Here is a 6,134-nt window from a genome sequence, read left to right as displayed (position 1 = left end):
CAGGGCTGTGTGTGTGTGTGTTGGGGGGGGGGGGGAAGAAGAGGGTGTGAGAGCTGTGGGGTGTGAGGGGTATGTCCGCTTATTAACTACGGAGGGGACCTTTCGGGTCGGTTTATCGGTGATCTGGTCACCGTGTACCCCGCTGCAATCGCGGTCAATAACTGCTCCCCAGTCTTTCACATGCAACCGGTTGGTAACTCTGCCCTCCCGGGTCTCTCTCTCTGTGTCTTTGCAGGTTAATGCAGCCACACGCTTCCTACTCTGAACCTCGCACATTTACAATAATATCCCCCTTGTTGGGGGGGGAAATGGCCAAATTGCAGCATGTGAAACCACATCAGACCAGCTGTGCGCTTAAAATATATTTTTTTGAAAAATAAAGTGGGACGCGTGAGACCTGGAAATCCTAAAAAAAGACAGAAAGAGCCCAGAGGCAGTGGACGGCGGCTCTGCAAGCTGAACAAACCCCGGGTTAGCCCCAGTGCAAACTGAGAGCTAGTGTCTAGTCCCTGACACAGCCCAGTAAATACCCCCCCAACCTACCTCTCCAGGTGTTGCAAACAGAAGGTGACAGTTTCCCAGGACGATGGACTTCGAAGCCGATTTGTTGCCAGGCACGAAATTCCCAGGATCTCAAACGTGCAGTGATTTCTGTCTCAGTCTGTCTCCAGTGCAAAGACTGGGGAGAAAGGCACAGGGAATGAGCTCAGTCAGTCAGCCTGTCCCTGCAGCTAGAGAACCTGCATCGCTCCTCACACAGACAGGCGGCATCTAACTGCCCAGGCACCAAGGATGGCATTCCGTGCACAGTCACAGGTACCAACCCCTGGCCGAGCCTACCACTTCCAGATGTGCTCCAGCCCGCATCCTCAAGCTGTCCATCAACACCTAGAGGACCACTCCCCCCCCATACACTCAGCCAATCACAAAACCCATCCTCGCCCAATCAGGATCACCCAGCCCCATGGCCATCTGCCATTGGCCTGCCAGGCAGGACCTGGTGAGCTATTGGTCCCACTAACAGCCAATGAGTTTCTGGATTAGCTCCACCCTTAGCCAATAGTGGATGGAGGAATAATGTGACCATCACATAGCCAAACACCAGCAATGAGGTTAAAAATCACACAATACCAGGTTATAGAACAGGTTTATTTGGAAGCACTAGCTTTCAGAGCCATTCTCCTTCATCAGGTGGACCCAGCAATGAAATTCGGGTCACTGGACTCGAAACATTAACTCTGTTTTTCGCTCTCCACAGATGTTGCTAGACCTGCTGAGTTTCTCTAGCGTGTTTCTCTGTTTTGGTTTCAAGTTTCCAGGGTGGCACTGTGGTTAGATTAGATTCCCTACAGTGTGGAAACAGGCCCTTCGGCCCAACCAGTCCACACCGACCCTCCAAAGTGTAACCCACCCAGACCCATTTCCCTCTGACTAATACACCTAGCACTATAGGCAATATAGCATGGCCAATTCACCTGACCTGCACATCTTTGGATTGTGGGAGGAAACCGTAGCAGCCGGAGGAAACCCGCGCAGACACGGGGAGAATTTGCAAACTCCACACAGACAGTTGTCCGAGGCTGGAATCGAGCCTGAGACCCTGGTGCTGTCTGTGTGTGCTTGGGGGAGGAGGGGGGTCTCAGGGCTGCGTGTTAGGGTGGATTGGCCATGCTAAATTGGTGGACTAGCCACGGGATATGTGAGGTTTTACAGTAGGGGGCTGGATCTGAGGAGGATGCCCTTTGATGGGTTGAATGGCATGCGCCTGTATTGTAAGGCATCAGTAATTTCAGCATCAGCAATTTTTTGTGTTATTATCTCGGATATCCAACGAGATCACTGGGAGGAAGGTCAATCACATGTGATCTTTGATGCGAGTTAAAGATGTCAGAATCGAGAATGTGGTGCTGGAAAAGCACAGCAGGTCAGGCAACATCTGAGGAGCAGGAGAATCGACGTTTCGGGCCAGAGCCCTTCATCAGGAATGAGGAAGGGAATCAGGAATCAGGAACCTCATGACCTGCTGTGCTTTTCTAGCAACACACTCTTGACTCTGAGCTCCAGCATCTGCAGACCTCACTTTCTCCACGTTTGTGGTAGAATCTCATCTATGTCTGCCCCATTTCCCTCAGATCAGCCGCCATCCCTTCGCCTGCCTCCCAGACCCCCTAAGGGTTACTCTTGTTCTCACATCCCCCTCTCTTATTCATTTCTGCCACCTCCAGCACGATGAATTCTAAAGAAGAGCCATACCAGTCTCAAAACATTAACTCTCATTCTTTCTCCACAGTTGCTGGTGCACCTGCAGAATTTCTCCAGCATTTACTGTGTCTGCATTAGATTTCCAGCATCCACATTTTCTGCTTTGCGTGCTGGAGCCTATGTTTGCCTCAGGCAGGAGATGCACCAGCAACTGAGAATAGGCATGTCATCTCAGCGCAAGGACCTGATTAGGAGACACTGGAATGGAGTTTCACTACAAGGGGCCTTTGGTCAGGATGTGCACAATACGTGCTTCCACCCAGCATTGCCCTGAGCCGGTCCTGTGGAGACGCTCCAGACTCTGCATATTACAAAGGCTGGCCACCTGACTGAGGAGGGTACTCTGGCTTGCAGTGAGGGGTCCGTCTGAAGATTGCATCATGTCAAATGGAAGGAGGCATTCAGCATTTCCCTCATCATTCACAGTGAACCACGGCACTGTTAACGCCCCATTCCCCATAAAACTGATAATCCACCAATCCCGCCACCTCCAGCGGGATACCACATATATTCCCATCCCAGCCCTTGTCAGTATTCCACAAGGATCGTTCCCTCATGGTCCACTCCCCCTCCACCCTCAACACACACCCCACGGCACCTTCCCACGCAATTGCAGAAAGTGCTAAACTCGCCCATTTGCCCTCTCACTCCTCACTCTTCAAGGCTGAAGCCTTCCAGATGAAGCACCAATTTACTTCCTTCCAGGCTATGGCATTCACTGTTGGCCGGGTAGTCTCCTCTACACTGGAGAGGTGTAGACTCCTCTGCACAATCTGAGTGACCACTTTGCTGACCACCACAACTCTCTCCGTACAAATGACCCTGATCTTCCAGTTGCCTGCCACTTCAACACACCACCGTGTTCCCTGGCCAACATCTCTGTCTCAGCCGTGCTGAAGTACCCAGCGAGGATCAGCACAAGCTAGGGGAATGAAACCTTCTCTACCCATGCACCTTACAGCCTTCAGGACTCAACACTGAGTTCAACAATTTCAGAATGTGAACACCCCCCCACCATATTCATTACCCACTCCCACACTCCCAGGTCCTGTACCTGTGTATGGGCTTACTCCCTGTACAGCCAACCCATTTTCAACTGCTCACACTTACCATTATCAACTACAGGTTTCCCCTGCTCTCCGAAAGTAGACCGTTCCTATGAAACCTTTCAAAAGCCAAAATGGCATAAAGTGAAGAAGCATTAATTTATATGGGGAAAATTTGGCTTTTTTCTTCATAAAAGCAAAATTCCTCTTCAGATTTCTTTCAGTTAGTGAAAACAGGTAGTAATGCAGATCTTTCATAAAAGCAGAGTGGCATAAAACGAACTTTCAAAAGCAGGGGATACCTGTATTCAGCATTGACTGTTCCCTGACTGGCTATTAGTAATCTCTGAATATTAATTCTGGTTTTCTCTCCAAATTGATCTTTATTTCAAAAGGAATAGTGCAAAAGTAGGGCAGTTTTGCTAAAACCATACAAGGCACTAGTCAGACAATAGCCAAAATAGCGTGAACGGTTTTGGACCCCTTAAAGGGAGTCCAGAGAAGGTTCACTAACTTGATCCTGGAGTAGAAAAACTGAGGAAAGATTAATTAGCTTGGGTCTATACTTGTTGGAATTTCAAAGAATGAAAACAACTTTTTTTGAAATTACAAGATTCTTAGGGGGATTGGCAAGGATTTTGCGGAAAGATTGTTTTTTCCGCTGTGTTGAAGAGTCTAGGACCAGAGGGCATAACCTCAGACCAAAGGATTGCCCATTTAGGGCAGAGACGCGGAGGAACGTCTTCTCTCAAGGGGGTTGTGAATCTGTAGAATTATTTACCATGGAGGGCCGTTGAGGCTGGGTTGTTAAGTCGATTCAGGGCTGAGATAAACAGATTTTTATTCTGTAAGGGAATCAAGGGTTATGGGGAAGAAGCAGGAATGTAGAGTTGAGGATAATCATTGAGTGGCAGAGCAGAATCAATGGGCTGAATAGCCTAGTTCGCTCCTTTGTCTTATGGGCTTTCTCTCCCTTCACCCATTATAGCTCCCTAAGTTAATTTAGTCTTCTTGCTCCCTCCACCCCATTCCCACTAAACTGTTGACTACCCATCATTCCTTCCTGGCTGTCATGATGGTAAGGATTAGGTAAGGATCATTTTGTCTACATTAAGTGTTTACATCCATGTGCTTATCGCAGTCTTCCATCATAGGCTGCTACAGCTTGGTGGCATTCGTATGGAGTGTTCTAATTCCTCCCAGACTGTGCTATTTATACTCAATGATGTGCAGCTCTGCGATCGCAAAAATATTCCAGAGTCCCAAAGCCCCTATACAACATCCAACACAAATCTCATTCCCTGGTAATTGCTTCTATCCTTTCCTTGGTAACTGGCTGATTGTATGTTCACATTGGAATGACTGTAACAAGGTCAACTGCTGGACCTCGTGGAACATGAGTTCTCTGATTGGGGCTGTTAATCTGGTCCAATCAGGGAGCTCTGACTAACAGATAAAAAAAGGAGTGTCAGACATCTGGGCACTCTGGGAGTTGACTCTGATGAGGCCATTCTAGAATCAAGGATTTTCCACGTGTAAATAAAGGGTGACTTGGTGACGGACACCAGCCTCTGTGGAGTTATTTCACACTCTATAACCAACATCGCCGTCCTCTCCCACTGTAACACTGGCCAAGTGCTCTTGCCTCAACTCCTCTGCTGGTGACCATCATCCAGGATTTATTACCACCAGGCTTGACTCCTCCAAAGTTCTCCTGGTCAGCATCCCAGACTCCTCCTTCTGCAAACCACAAGAAAGTGAGGACTGCAGATCAGAGTCGAAAAGTGTGGCGCTGGAAAAGCACAGTGGGTCAGGCAGCATCCAAGGAGCAGGAGAGTCGACGTTTCACCATTCCTGATGAAAAGCTTGTGCTCAGAGCATTGATTCTCCTGCTCCAAGGATGCTGCCTGACCTGCTGTGCTATTTCAGCGCCAAACTTTTCAACTTCTGTAAACTAGAGGTCATCTTGAGGAACTCCGCTATCCACGTCTGAATTGGCACTATGTCCTGAGCACTCACCAGCCTCTTAACCTGCACTGGATTCTAGTTAAATAAATGCTACACCCTTGTTTTCTAACCCCTCCTTAATTCACACCTCCTGTTCTCTTTAACCTCACTCAGCCCCACTTTACCAATACCTTCCACCCTGACCTCAAATTCATCTGAATCATCTCGGCAACCTCCCTCCCCTTCCTGGACCTCTCCGTCTCCATCTCCAGTGACCCACTAACCATGGACATCTACTACAAGCCCACTGACTCGCACAGCTCCCCAGACTATACCTCCTCCCACCCTACCTCCTGTATAAACGCCATCGCTTATTCCCAATTCTTCCGCCTCCGCCGCATCTGTTCCCAGAATGACCAATTCCACCTCAGAAAGTTCCAGATGGTCTCCTTCATCCACAATCACAACTTCCCTTCCCAAGTGGTTGACTCTGCCTTCCAGCGCATCTCCTCCAGTTCATGCAGCACTGCCCTTGAACCCCACCCCTCTCAACGCAACAAGGATAGAACCCCCCTCACCAGTCATCTCTTTTCACCCCACCAACCTCCAGATACAGCGCATTATCCTCTGCCATTTTCACCATCTACAGTCATGACCACACCACCAGAGACATATTTCCCTCCCCACCCCTATCAGCATTCCATAGAGACCATTCCCTCCACGCTCCCAACCCACCCACCCTCCATTCTCGGCACCTTCCCTTGCTGCGGCAAGAGGTGTAAAACCTGCCTCCTCACCTCCATCCACGAGCCCAAAGGATCCTTCCACATCCAGCAGAGATTTTCCTGCACCTCCCAACACCTCATCTACTGTATCCGT

The 6,134-nt window shown here is 49.2% G+C and overlaps 1 protein-coding gene across 4 annotated transcripts in view; it reads right to left on the bottom strand.

Annotated features, from left to right (window-relative positions):
- Positions 1 to 894, bottom strand: part of LOC122564519 (rab effector MyRIP-like) — a 380,608-nt gene extending 379,714 nt beyond the window's left edge. For 3 of the 4 annotated variants that reach the window (XM_043719523.1, XM_043719524.1, XM_043719526.1), the window contains exon 1: positions 544 to 893. The gene's annotated coding sequence lies outside the window, so the exon portion shown is untranslated. Of the gene's footprint in view, positions 1 to 543 lie in introns of all 4 variants that reach the window. The other variant, XM_043719525.1, reaches the window with a different exon arrangement.
- Between the last annotated feature and the right edge of the window lie 5,240 nt (positions 895 to 6,134).

The sequence above is a fragment of the Chiloscyllium plagiosum genome, chromosome 29 (assembly GCF_004010195.1).
Source record: "Chiloscyllium plagiosum isolate BGI_BamShark_2017 chromosome 29, ASM401019v2, whole genome shotgun sequence".
Taxonomy (NCBI): Eukaryota; Metazoa; Chordata; class Chondrichthyes; order Orectolobiformes; family Hemiscylliidae; genus Chiloscyllium; species Chiloscyllium plagiosum.
The sequence above is the reverse complement of the archived record's forward strand: the minus strand, read 5'-3'. Positions and strand labels throughout refer to the sequence as shown.